Here is a 15,169-nt window from a genome sequence, read left to right as displayed (position 1 = left end):
ATCTCACAACTGGATGCAGAGCTCAGATTTCAGTTCATGTCAGTCCTAACCAACCTCCATCCACAAACCTCACAAGAGGGTTTTCCCACTGCTCTCTAAAAGCACCTATTCCCAACTCTGCTGAATCCAACGTTAGAAAAATTATGGGCAAGCAGTAATTGAAGATAGTGATTGCTGAGCTGGATATTGACAGTCACACAATAGTGGCCTGAGGGTAAGAACTCAGCAGATGAAGTGACTAGGGTGTGGGTGTGGTACTAATTGGTTATATCTGAAAGGTGAACCTATAGAAGAGAAGAATCCTTTTCTATCTCTAGGACTTGGATAATCATGTCAAGGCAGTTCCTTGGGGATCAGCAAGGCCTTCATTGCCAAAGCTTCAGAACCATAGAGCAATACAGACAAGCGTGCTGCTCTCTAGGTCTTGATATGGGCTTGGCCTCATTTGGTTTTTGATAACTTAGATTTCAGAAGCTTATAAACTCATTCACATATGAAAGTAGATAAGTGCAGAACATTGTTCAGATCATGTGACTAATGTGGAAGGACAGCTCTCATGGGAGCCTGACGTTACACTCCTGCAGCCATGAACCCAGGGCATTGAGCTCCTGAAGAGCTTCATGGGCAGATAGTACTGAATGGTACTAACTGGGCGTAGTACTGAGGCATAGTGTGTCCTGCGTGGTTGTTCCGCAGGGAGAAGACTCTGAAAGTTTTCTTGATTTCCTCATGAGTCTTTCTCCTCGGATGAGTTTATTTGATGTCTTCACTATAATAAAGCACAGCCATGAGTGCCATGTTTATTTATAGTTGCTGATCTGTGTTGCAGTTGGCCTTCTAAATGCCACCCTATGCCATTTGAGCTTCTCTCTTTTTAATTCGGTATTTTATTTATTTGCATTTCAGATGTTATGCCCTTTCCCCACCCCCACCCCCCATTAACCCCCGATCCCATTCCACCTGAGTCTCATCCTTCCTGAGTTGTTTCTGCTGCGCTTCTGTAGGGTTACCGGGCCGCCACATGGAGCCTCGGAAGAGCTGAGAATGGAATTGGAGCCCACAGCCCCCAGGCTGGATTTAGCCTGGAGTGGGGGGCGGGGGCAGGGAGGGAGCTCCAGCTGGTCCTGCAGGCGGAGTTCTTGGCTTGATGGCAGCTGGCTTGGGCTTGGCTTGGTGGTGGCTGTGGCTGGGAGCACGAAGAGGCCTTCTGCAGGAGATTAGACGGTGGTGGGGTAGGCGAAGGCCTTTATGGCTCCCCATGGCAGATCCTGGTGAAAAGAGGCAGTTCATAGTTTTAAGGCATTTATTGTCATGGTGGAAAGTAGATGAATAAGACCATACCCCACTTCTCAGGGTGGGCCTGAGGTTTAATACCTTTTGCAGAGTGTCTAGGAAGGAGAGTTTATTGGCTAAGTCCTCCAGGCCTTTAGGTAACTCATTAAAATGGAGATTGGTCTTGAGTCTACATGACTACAGGTCACATCCTCTACCTGTGGAGGGGTTTGAGGCATTATCCTTACACGACTGAAGGCCACAAATCTATGGAGGGCTGTGGCCTCGTGCCAGGGAACAGGAGAAATGCCTACTGTCCCTTCAGAATCGTGGTCCTGCATACTTCCATGTCCCATGGAGCTTCAGCTGTGGACAGGGTGCCTGCCCTTTCTCCATCCCCATTCTTCTAGCATGCTGGGACTCTATATCCTCAGGGCAAAGCTTTGTTTAGCTTCTACCCGTTTGGCTATTCCATCTCCCCCTTTCAAACCAAAGACTGAGACAGGTACCTCAGAGCCTGGCCCTCTACCCTGAGAGTAGAGAAGGTGAAAGAAGTTAGCCAGCTAGCTGGGTTCTCAGTCCTCTACTCTCCTATTACCCATGGCTTTTCTTATTTTTCCTGTGTTACCCTGTTGCCATGGAGACTCTGAGAAGCATCTGCGGTCACTCCAGTGTCTCTTTTACACCTACTTTCTTTCTCCATTATTTTCTCTAAGTAACTGACTGGCCTTGACTTAATCTAGTCTCCAATTTCTTGCCAGCTTCTCCCTTATCCATTCATACCTGTTAAAGACCATCTTTGACATCCAGGGCCAAATGAGACCAGGCGTCCAGTCAGTGATTGATCTCTCAGAAGGTTTTTCTCTGAGGGAACAATGATTAATTCTTTGGGGCTGGTGAAATACTCCTAATGTCAGCGACAAATTCTCTGGAGCCAACAACAAAAAGTAGGGAAAAAAAATCACACACACACACACACACACACACACACACATAAACACAGACACACACACAGACACACACACACACACACACACACACACACACACACACACACACACACACGGCAAATGAACCAAACTTCAACAATCTCCAACTATTTTACATGTACACATATACATATATTTGGTGGATGGATCAAAGCTTCAATAACTTTACTTTTTCTCCCACATCTTATACATCCCAGCAAAAACTTCCAAGCAGTATAGAAATTACAATGTGACTTCATTTTATTTTTCTGCTAGTGAGTTATCATTTAAAAAAACTAGTATGTTCCCCAATACCTTTACATGAAAAATATTTTATGTATTACAGGTGAAAAAAACCACCCACCAAATTATTCCCAAGAACTCATATACATTTGTAACTAAGCAACTTGTTATAGATTAACAAAGTATAAGCAAACAAGGTAATTTTCTCAGACAGTTTATCTTTACTGGCAGGCTGCAATTTGTGGTTACAAAGAAAGGCTCGGTTATTATATTATATATCTTAAAAAGTAATCTTATAAAAATCTTAAAAGAATCATAAGTCTAAACTTTTATATAAAAAAAAAACCAACCAGTCATTTCTATTTTAAATCCTCAGGGTGCACATCTATTCATCAGTAATTCTTATTAAAGCATGTCAGGAAGCTGAAGGAAAAACGGGTATGAGAAATTAATCACCACCTTGGTCACTAGCCCAGCTTTAGCAAGAGTCACAGTGGTAATCGGACAACCATTGTTCTTGTTCCCCGACCTCAATAAAATTCCCTAGCTCAGCTATTAAGAGTGTGCCTTTCTGAACTTCAAACTGTTCCTTAAGGTTTTCTGTCTTTCTTTTTCTAATCATCCCTAAAGCAGCATTTATTTACTCTTTTAAGTCCAAAAAATTTATTTTAGCAGTCTGGCATTTCATAACCACCCATCATTATTGACACAGGTTGACACACATGATGCTATCAGGGTACACAAGAACAATAGTTAAAGAGTTACAGAAAATAAATCCATGATTCTTAATCACAATAAAAATGTTACACATATCAAAAACTTCTGATGCATTGCATTTAAAGAGGCAGAGCAAGGGCTGCTGAAAGCTCACAAGAAGTGGTTTATAAAGCGAATGGTGCAGGAACACAGTGTTGCTGTGTCAGTTTCCATTAGCTGCAGGAAGGGGTGAGAGTCAAATTCATTTTTGCATGCACAAGATGTACTGTGTAACAAAACACTATCAGCTTGTTTTAAATAGCAGCCTTAGCCTGTGCTGGGTAATTCTCCTTTCTACACTCCTCAATTACCATCACCTGGATTTGCTATAGACCAACAGACATAATAAGATGGCTTGTTCAGAACACACTTCTCTGCACAATTCATAAAGGGAGTGCCCTGTGGCTCAAAGCAACCATCAGTCCAGCAAATGCCATGAGGGTTTTTCTGAAACTGCTTCCCAAGGGATAGGAGGACAGATCTGAATAACTGTGCTGCCAATACAGGTAGGTTTAGCACTAGATATAGTGATTGTGATATGGGAGAATCAGTGATAATGGGGCTAGTCTAACCGGAAGGGTCTTCAGTTGCCTTCTCCTGTTTCTTCATCCTGCTGGTTGCTCATTCAAAGAGTGAGGTTGTCTCTCAGCAACTGTATGATGAGAGCGGAGTCCTTATAAGAATCCTCATTTAATGTGTTCAGCTCAGCTATAGCATCATCACAAGCTTGTTTGGCTAAGAGGCAGGCCTGCTCTGGTGCATTCTGGATCCCATAGTAGAACACAACAAAATTGAGGGCCAGGCTAAGCGGGATGGGGGTGTGATGGCTGCACGTGCTCTTTGCTGATTTTGAAGTCTTCCTTACATTCGGCCTCAGAAGCTTCGACCACACTGTTTTTCTTCTCCCCAGAAGCCAGCTGTACCAGGTAGCGGTAGTAATCGCCCTTCATTTTCAGGTAGAACACCTTGCTCTCATACTGAAAATCATTGCAGTTCTTGATAAGGAACTTGTCAAGCAGAGCCAAGACAGCATTGCACACTGCCTCCAGCTCCTTCCAATCTCTCCCCCCGCCCCACTGTAGGCTTTAACTACTTCTCATCCCATCTGCCATGATTTTCTGCTCAATGCTACTAATAACCCTCTTAGAAGATTGCCTGGGACCAATTACATTCTTGTAGGCTACAGAGAGATTTAGATCTTCATTAGATAGCGGGTTGTTCAGCTCTGTCACAGCCTTCACTGCGGAGACCATGTCATTTTAGTGCTATGCCTGCTCCACCAGTTGCATTCGCTGTAGCAGCTGCTCTTGGTCCCCCATGTTGCTCCATGTCACATGCACACACCCTTCCCAAAGATTTTCTACATCAGAGCTGCTAACCAAAAACATCTTAACCTAGCTTTACTAACAATCTACATCTCCAAATGAAAGGGCCATTGCTAATCGTTTACATCTCTACGTTGTTTCTAAGGGTGGAGATTGAATCATTAATCTGCTCTGGTAGAAATGCTTGAAAAAGATCAAGCACTATTATTGGAAGTGACAATGACACTGCCCAGTGAGGGGCTGGAAAGCCCCTTAGAGTTTTCAAATAGATCATTAGGAGAAATGCAAAGGTAACAAGCACAGCAAAACTCCACAATAGTATGAAGTCCTCAAGATATGTAGTCCTCAGGGCTCTGCCTATGGTGAGCAGCATTCCATGAATTCTAAAACCATTTATTGTTCCCCTTGCAGGGCCTCCAACACATACTTTAATTCATCCTTTCCCCACCATCAGGGTGAAAACACAGTGTCTACCTTCTGTCTCCTGGGGAAGTTGATCCACCAGAGTGGCTGAACCTCAGTTCATCTGAGCTGCAACACTGACTGGGAACTGCTAGACTTTTTTTGCTTCATAATAACTAACATATATTTTCTCATTTAAAGATGTTTTTAAATCTACTTATCACTATATACTGTTTCTTTATCATTTTTGGCAGCAGTACAGCATGTATAGGCTACAGCACATATGTGGAGGTCAAAAGACAACTTGTAGAAGTCAATTCTCTTTTTTACTGTGGGTCAGGAGGATAGAACTCAGGACCTCAGACTTGTCAGCAACTGCTTTTGTCCACTAAGCCATCTCACCAGCTCTGTTGCTTCTTAAAATTTAGGTGTATAATAGAAACAAGAGAAATTTACTCAAGATTGATAATCACATAACATTTTAACATTTAAACATGTTTTCACTATCATTATTAATTATACAAAGTAATGATTTTATTGTGACAATCATATGATATGCCAATACTTTATGGTGGTCTGATTATAGACCTAGACAGAAAGCACTTCCGTTGGTTGACGTCAAAAGAAAAATACATTGGGAATAAGAGCAAGAAAAATGTGCTACCAAGTTACATGCAAAATATAAAAGTCACGAGCTGCCCAGAGCACAGCAATCACTCTGCTGCTGTTCCTTTTTCTTATCAGTGACATCTGAGAAAAAGGATTGACCTTGAGAATGTTGATAAACCCACAAAGGATGAAAAAGCTCATTGCTATAATCAGAGCTGCATGTGTTTGATGATAAGTAACTAAAGGTACCAGAGTAATAAAAGGAAAAAATATATTTGCAGGAAGAGAGCTTTATCTTGTATATTTTAAAGACACTAGAAATATCCTTTAAAAAAGTTTTCTTTCTCTCCAAATATTTTAGCCAAGGATAACATCTGCTTTGCTTAAGATCTAGCTCTTCGGGGTGGGTGGGGGCACACCCTCATAGAAACATGAGGAGATGGGATGGGATAGGAGGTTCCTGGGTGGTGGGGAGAATGAGGTAAAAGGATGAAATCTGAAATGTAAATATAATATCCAATAAATAAATAAATAAATAAATAAATAAATAAATAAAGGATCTAGCTCTGTGTACAGATCCTGTGCACAGCTGAAGTGGGGACAGATTTTGCTCATAAGGCAAGATATAGCAGGTACCTCAGGAACTAAGCAGAACAAGGGCATGTAGGAGTTCTTACTCAGGTTCACAACTCATCTCCTGTCTACATATCTCAATCTTAGGCTGCTCCTGCTGACCTGGTCTGTCTACCCTGTGACGTTATACACTTCAGTATGACTCATTGAGCACTTCCAATCAGCTTATAGTGCTGTTTCTGTAGAGATGAGTTGTTCTCCACATAGAAAAATCTCCTTTGGGCAACATAACAGACACACATGGAAGCAAGTTCAATATCTCATAAACATTTTCTCACTCATTCTCATATAATCTCCTGAATTGTGCTACAGGCTGTACCAGGAAGTTATCCCCATGGACACTGGCTTTCAGCTGTTATTGCCAGCACTGGGTTCAGAATCCATCTCTAGAAACTGTGCCAATGAGAACCCACTTCTACTTCTGGGCTCTTAGAGACTGCTTTCTGTCTTAATCTCCAATTAGACCACCAGAAACTATCAAAATATCACATTATTTCACAATAAAATCATTATTCATAATAATGATGGTTGTGGAAACATGTTTAAATATGTGATTATTAATCTTCAATGAATTTCTCTTGTTTCTATGATACACACTAAATTTTAAGGAGCAACAGAGCTGATGAGATGGCTTAGTGGACAAAAGCAGTTGCTGACAAGTCTGAGGTCCTGAGTTCAATCCTTCTGACCCAAATAGTAGAAAAGAGAATTGACTTCTACCAGTTGTTTTTCGACCTCTATATATGTGTTGTAACCTGTGAATGCTCCACTTCTGCCAAAAATGATTAAAGACACAATTGCAAAGGCTGGTCTGGGTGCTTCTGAGAGAGAAAACTCAGGTAACTGTCACAGTTAAGGTTATACGTCAACATATTAAAGTGGCTCTGAGGCCTTCAGATGTGATTAAGTCAGAAAACAGGTTACCCTCCATAATGTGGTCAGGCCTCCTCTGGCTAACTGAATAAACACAATATAAACAAAAGTTTCCCTGAATGAGTAGGTTTTACCTACACACCACAATACAAAAAATGTGCCCGACTCCCTCTCCTCACACTCAAGGGTGCAAACTCACCTCTTACCTAAATTTGCACCTTATAGATTCATATCCACACTTGGTAACTCCTAATGGTGTCTAACAGGTTCTCTACTCTTCTCCCCATCTGTCCCTGTACATATAAACAACAACTAGGAAAACATCAACCAGAGTTATCAGATAGTGTTTGGGATGGGGACTAGTTTGCCACCATCAAATGGTGCAAACGCTCAATGGTATTCTAGAAGTTGAAGAATAGGTGATTCCTAAGGGTGTTAGAATTCAGGAATAGACACCCAGGAACAGATGAAGGGCAAGTTTCTAGAGAAGGAGCCGATCATGGCAATAATTAAATGATAATAACTGACTCGAAATTAAAGTGATAAGCCTAAGCATATTTCTAGATATATGAGAGAGGAATGAGGCTTCTAGAACTAAGTTTCTCTAAAGCAATAATAATACCACACTCAAATCACTGCAGCAACAGAATTCCCCTAAGTTATTGCTTCACTAAAATCTAATATAGATCCCTGAGGACCCTACAATGGTATCACAGATAAAAATCTCTATTTAGCCCTCATTTCACTTTGCACTAATGACAAAAACTGTGAAATATATACTCTATAATTTGAAAGAAGTATGTCCCTCTCCGTTGTTTTATTCCAGTGTCAAGACACTGTATGCAAATAAGAAAGTGACTGAGATTTTATCTCAACTTAGAACCATCCAAGGCACAGAGCCTCTGACTTAATGAGGAAGATTTAAATAATGAGTAATTCACCCGATGAAAGTTTAGCAATTTATAAAGCAGGAAAGAAAAAGAAATGATTAGGAGGAAGTTGTATTTTCAGGAGCAAAAGAAATTCCAGAGTAAGTAGATAAAACCCCACCACACTGTTGCTACGCAGTCAACTGGAAAGTTTCTGTGCTTTTGAAATGGAGTGATATTTGCTTGCAAGGAGAGGTTTTTAAATGAAGGCATACGTAAGTATTAATTAGAAAGGGCTACTTTTTTCTCCATTTATTCTCTTCTGAAGTCTTTTATTGTCTCTTTGCTACTTGGGTTCTTGGTCCTATTTAAGGTAACCATAGTCCTATGTTCAAGCCCTGGGGCAAAGATACCTCAAATTTAAACCTTTAAGGTTACAAAGTCCTCTTCTTTCTTTCTTTCTTTCTTTCTTTCTTTCTTTCTTTCTTTCTTTCTTTCTTTCTTCCTTCCTTCCTTCCTTTCTTTCTTTCTTTCTCTCTCTCTCTTTTTTGTTTTTGCTTTTTTTGTTTTTTTTTTTTTGTTTTTATAGGTGTGTTTAATTTCTCATTTTTTATTTCTTGTGTCAGTAGATTAAACAGGTAGTATTTCCCCAAGTACTGATTTAAAGATGTTAAGAAGCACCAGTAAGTTTTAGAGAAACATTCAGTAAGCTCTTTAAATGCAATTTTATTCCTTATTGTAAACCAAGCATAATAATAATTTAATGCAGTAAGCAAACTACACCCAAAGCCTGCATATCCTGAACTATGAAAATGGTTTGAACAGTCACATACGGGTTTAATCAACTACACATTCTCACAATGAAAGGACTTAAATTTACGTCACTAGAACACAACCGGAAATACCTGTCCTGGCGTCATCCTTACTACTGAAGGCATTTGGTTTTGGAAGCTTTACAGTCAGTAAGGAAGACAAGGTCTGTTAACAGTTAGCAAATATTAGTTTCTTTTTTTTTTTTTTTAAAAATGTTCTTTAGAAAAGAATATTAAAACAAATGATCTATTAAGATAAACATTCTGACAAAAATTTAATTTTTTAGAAAAAAAACACAAACCAGTTCACTATCTTTAATAATTTCTCCCACCACTGACATCTAAAATCTTGAGATACATAAAGCACAAGCCTTACCATTCATAAAATCAAAAGGACGTTTAGATTGCATATTATGCAGCAATGGTATACCTGAAGAATACATACTACCTCCTACCTTTTCAGATGGATCTGTATGGTTTGTAATACTTTAAGTTAGGAGTCATTAAAGGCCAGTAATTCAAATATGGTCAGATTAAGACAGGCGATGAGAGGCTCAAGTTAAAGACTTCTTTCATCGCATGCCTAGCTTTCATGATATTACTGCAGATAACAACAACAATGTATGGTTCCCACAGAAAATACCAAAAGAACGGTGTCAAGATCCATAGTTGGCTTCGTCAAAAGCTTTTCTAGCCCATTTCAATTCTTTATTCACAGTCAGTAGGTTTTTAACTCTAACAAGCTTCTTAATATCCTGTTTGCTCACCATGTCAGTTAAGAATAGCAACAGGAGCAAGAGGGGCCACCAGACCAAGCTGCTCCTCAGAGTATCTAGTGGTTTCTATGAGCCTCCTGTCACTGATAGAGTCAACAGAGCTTTGACATGATTAACTCTTAGAAACACCCCAAACCATAGACCTTATCAGTGTTACAACTTTAAAGGAAAAGAAATGAAGCAAACTCAGAAAATATACATCTCTATTGTCAGGTGTTCTGTAGGAGGAGTGAGTCAGCATGTTCTTACCAGCTGCCTGCAATGGCCCAGACATGCATATCAGTTGCTTCTGCATTTACTGACCCAGGAACCTGCCTGACACCTGGAGTCAAGCAAGGACAGAGCATGTGACTGAGGCAGTCAATCAGCTGGTGCCAGCTGTGTGAGATGAGCACTTAAGGTCCAAGAGGGGACATGGGCGGAGGATATAAAGGCATTCCTCACTGTTACAAAAAATTAGTCTGTTTCTGCTTTTCACCTGGCTTCTGAGATCCCCTAACCCCAAGGACTGTTTGGGGTGGGTCGTGAAGGCTAGGGCAACATATGAAACCTTGCTTTCATCATTAACAAATGAAAAAACTGTAAATTTTACCAAATTATTATCTTTAATAAATTTATTCATGAGTTATGAAAAAAAGTGTTTGTGGCATTGTAAATTTATCAGAGTGTGAAGAAGGTAACGGGAAGGTGACCCTGATTGTTGCCCCATGCATGGTGTAGGAGACAGAATGACAGGGCTGTTAAAAATCATAGCATGGCAGTTAGAGCTCCCTTGTTTTTCAGTATTGGTATCATACACTCAGAAAACACAGTGTTAGGAAGCCTGGGTGGAGCCAAAGAGCTTGTGTTTGTTGTTGCTGCTGTTGTTTGGAGGTTTAGACCCAGGGCCTCATGCATATTAAACACATACCCAATAACCAAGCTGTACCACACACACCAAGATTCTATATCTAAACGAACATTTCAGGTGACTTCATAGCATGTCTTTTGAAGATCACTTTCTGAGAAATCCCCAGCACCAAGGAGCAAGGGGACACGCGTCTTGAAAGTCAGCAGCGTTCTTGACTCAGTGTTTGCAGATTGTCTAGAGCAGCTTTTAAAACAGGAGCTTTCCTGCCTACCCTCAATATCTGATCATGTTCTCTTCCTGTTGCCTTTTCTACCCAGGTCCCTCCCTCCCTACCCCCTCCAGTGATTGCTTTCTTCTCCCTCCCAAGTGGGATTGAGGCATCCTCACTTGGGCCCTTCAGCTTGTTAGCCTTCTTGAGTTCTGTGGACTGTATCCTGAGAATTCTTTACTTTTTTTTTTTTTTTTTTGCTAATATCCACTTATTCGTGAGTACATACCATGCATATCCTTTTAAGTCTGAATTACCTCACTCAGGATGATATTTTCTAGTTCCATCCATTTGCCTGCAAAACTCATGATGTCCTTGTTCTTAATGTTTGTATAAGTGTTCTATTGTGTAAATGAAGCACATTCTCTGTATCCATTCTTTTGTTGTGGGACACCTGGGTTGTTTCCAGCTTCTGGCTATCACAAATAAGGGCGCTATGAACATAGGGAAACACGTGCCTCTGTGGTATGGTGAGGTAGTTTTTGGGTATATGCCTAAGAGTAGTATAGCTGGGTCTTCAGGTAGATCTAATTTTCTGAAGAACCATCAGATTGATTTCCAGAGTAATTTTACCAGTTTGCAATCTCATCAGCAATGGAGAAGTGTTCCTTAGGGGGAGATAAAAGAACTGAATCCCTGAGGGCCAGCTGAAAGAATTGGAACAGGCAAACTCAGAAGGTGGAGGGACCCTTTAGACTGTACTAGAAACCTGGGAGGTGAGAGAATCTCCGGATTCAAAAGGAGGGACTTTAGATGAAATGTCCTATGGTGGGGAGAGGGAACTTGTAGAGTTCACCTCCAGTAGAAAGACAGGGTATCAAGTGAAGGGATGGGGTTGCCATCCCACAGTCAAAAACTCTGACCTAGAATTGTTCCTGTCTGAAAGAACTGCAAGAACAAAAATGGAAAAGAGCCCGAGGAAAAGGAGGTTCAATGACAGGTCCAAACTGGGATCCAGCTCAGGGAGAGGTCCCAAGGCCTGACACTATTACTGAAGCTATGGTGTGCTTACAAACAGGGACCTATCATGACTGCCCATCAAGCAGCTGAAAGAATCAGATAGATATTTACACCCAACCAATGGACAGAAGCTGATATGAGGCTCCCAACACATATACAGCAGAGAATGGCTGGGTCTGGACTCATTCAGAGACGATGTACCTAAACCTCAAGAGACTTGGGACCCCAGGGAAGGGGGAGGTCTGGCGGGGTTGGGGTGGGCGGGGGCATCCTCTTGGGGAAAGAGGGCAGGGGCAGGATGTGTGGGATGTGGAACAGTTGGAGAGTAGACTGAGAGGGGGATAAAGTCTGGACTGTAAAATAAAGATTAAAGAATAAACAATAATAAAAAACAAAACAAAAAAAAAAAACCAAAAAACCCAGAAGTTTTCCTTTGGCTTGGATTATAGGCACATCTCTTTGTGTAGAGGCGAACACATGGCTATGGAGGCCAGAGGAGGGTGGGAGATGCCTTCATGTTGAATTATAGACAGTTAGGAATCACTCAATCTGTGCTGGCAAGCAAACTTGGGTCCTCTGTTAGAGCAGTACATGTTCTTTAAAACAAAACAAAACAAAACAAAACACCCCAACTTATCTCTATGTGTTTTGCTTGTATTAATGTCTATGTACCATGTGTGTGTGTGTGTGCCTGGTGACCACATGGGTGTCAAATCCCTTAGAACTAAAGTTACAATTATACGGCATCTTGTGGGTTCTGGGAATCAAACCCAGGTCCCGTGGAAGAGCAGTCGGTGCTCCCAACCATCATTTCAGCTCTGAGCAACTTTTGTTTTAGGATTTACATTTAAAATGATTTTTAAACCAAGTCTTTAACTAAGTGATCTATCAAACTTGGTGCTTCTCAGATTTCTCACCTAATAAAGACTAGAACCAATCTGAAGGAAACTGGTGACTGTAAAGGTTGTTAGTCTGTACACAGTGTTTCTCCCATCTTTCCCAACATCATCCAGGCTCTGCCAGTGGATTTCTTTGCTCTGACTTCAGATATTCATTCCCACCACACCCTTGAGTCTCCTTTCCTCTTCTGTTAGTTCCCACTGATAGTTATTGGTGATGCTAGCCATCCCTTAGATTTCTTTCCACAACTACATAGATATCATTCACATCATTATCCCCAACCTGTAGAAGAGACAAGACAGAGGTACCTAAAGTAAGGGAGATGTCAGGCAGGATTCTCAGTCAATGCTCAGGCAGGTATCCATCCACAAACCTCATTTCTCAGACTGGTGATGTATAAAGCAAAGCATATGCTTCCTCAGTTCCAGAGGCTGAGGGCCCTAAAATCAAGGCTTTGACATCTGGTGAGAGTTTTTTTTCTTTGTCATAACACAGAGGCAGGCACCTGAAGGGGTAGATGGCATGAGGAGGGGACAGAATTTCTGCAGCTTCTTTTGTAATCAGCCTCAATCCATTAATGGAAGGGGGCCCTGATGATGTACACAAGTCTGGCTATACCCTGTCTTCCAACATTGGACATTAACAACTGACACATGCTTCCTGGGAGATGCATAACAAATGACAACACTCTGTGGTCTGGTCTTTCTCTCTCATAAGTAAATTCAAGTTAATCTCTCAGGAGGGGATCACTAATTCCAGTTCTGGAAAGCATCTGATATAACCAAATCCAAAGCCTTTGCTTTCTATATGGGAAACAGGCATACAAGGCTGGCCAAAGCCTCTCTCCAATTCCCTTTCATTTTAAATGCTAGTCTTTTTTTTTTCTTTCTTTTTTACTTTCCATTTTTTTTAATTTTTCATTTTTTATTTGGATATTTTATTTACATTTCAGATGTTAGCCCCTTTCCTCATTCCTCACCCCCACCTAGAAGCTCCCTATCCCATCCCCCTTCCTCCTACTTCAATGAGGATGTGCCCCCACCAACCCACCCACTCCCAACTCTCCACCCTCAAATTCCCCAACACTGGGGCATCCAGCCTTCACAGAACTAAGGCTCTCCTCTCCCACTGATACCTGACAAGGCCATCCTCCACTACATATACAGCTGGAGCCATGGGTCCCTCCATGGGTGTTCCCAGGCTGGCTATTTAGACCCTGGGAGCTTTGGCTGGTATTGTAACTCTCCCCATGGGACCAAAAGCCCCTTCAACTCCTTTAGTCTACTAACTCATCCATTGGGGACCTTGTGGTCAGTTCAATGTTTATCTTCAAGCATCTGCCTCTGCATAAGTCAGGCTCTGGCAGAGATTCTCAGGAGACAGATCTATCAGGCTCCTGTCAGCATGCACAACAGTGTTTGCATTTGGGGATTGCTAATGGGATGGATACCCAGGTGGGGCAGTCTCTGTACAGTCCCTCCTTCAGTCTCCGTACTTGCTCCCATGAGTATTTTGTTACTCCTTCTAAGGACTAAAGCACCCACACTTTGGTCTTTCTTCTTCCTGAGCTTTATGTGGTTTGTAAGTTGTATCTTGGGTATTGTGAGCTTTTGGGCTTATCAGTGAGTGCATACCATGTATGTTTTTTTGTGATTGGGTTTATTCACTCAGGATGATATTTTCTAGTTCCATCCATTTGCCTGAGAATTTCACAGATTCATTGTTTTTAATAGCTGAGTAATATTCCATTGTATAAATGTACCACATTTTCTGTATCCATTCCTCTGTTGAAAAACATTTAGGTTCTTTCCAGCTTCTGGCTATTATAGATAAGGCTGCTATGAACATAGTGAAGCATGTGTACTTGTTATATGTTGGAGAATCTTTTGGGTATATGCCCAGGAGTGGTATAGCTGGGTCCTCAGATAATACTCCGTCCAATTTTCTGAGGAACTGCCAGACTGATTTCCAGAATGGTTGTACCAGCTTGCAATCCCACCAACAATGGAGGAGTGTTCCTCTTTCTCCACATCCTCGACAGCATCTGCTATCACCTGAGTTTTTGATCTTATCCATTCTGACTGGTGTGAGGTGGTATCTCAGGGTTGTTTTGATTTGCATTTCCCTGATGACTAAGGATGTTGAGCATTTCTTAAGGTGCTTCTCAGCCATTCAAGTTTCCTCAGTTGAGAATTCTTTGTTTAACTCTGTACCCCATTTTTAATAGGGTTATTTGATTGTCTGGAGTCTAATTTCTTGAGTTCTTGTATATATTGGACATTAGCCCCCTATCAGATGTAGGATTGGTAAAGATCTTTTTCCAATCTGTTGGTTGCCGTTTTGTCTTATTGACAGGTCTTTTGCCTTACAGAAGCTTTGCAATTTTATGAGGTCCCATTTGTCAATTCTTGATCTTAGAGCATAAGCCATGGGAGTCCTGTTCAGGAACTTTTCCCCTGGGCCAAGTATTTGAGACTCTTCTCCACTTTCTCTTCCATTAGTTTCAGTGTATCTGGTTTTATGTGAAGGTCCTTTATCCACTTGGACTTGAGCTTTGTACAAGGGGATAAGAATGGATTAATTTACATTCTTCTACATGCTGACCTCCAGTTGAGCCAGCACCATTTGTTGAAAATGCTGTCCTTTTCCACTG

The 15,169-nt window shown here is 41.2% G+C and overlaps 1 pseudogene; it reads right to left on the bottom strand.

Moving 5' to 3' along the window:
- Positions 1 to 3,822: 3,822 nt before the first annotated feature.
- Positions 3,823 to 4,558, bottom strand: LOC143438423 (14-3-3 protein eta pseudogene; annotated as a pseudogene).
- Between the last annotated feature and the right edge of the window lie 10,611 nt (positions 4,559 to 15,169).

Source organism: Arvicanthis niloticus, chromosome 25 (genome assembly GCF_011762505.2).
Source record: "Arvicanthis niloticus isolate mArvNil1 chromosome 25, mArvNil1.pat.X, whole genome shotgun sequence".
NCBI classification, from domain to species: domain Eukaryota; kingdom Metazoa; phylum Chordata; class Mammalia; order Rodentia; family Muridae; genus Arvicanthis; species Arvicanthis niloticus.
Note: the sequence above shows the minus strand (reverse complement) of the source record. Positions and strands in the feature narration are given on the sequence as shown.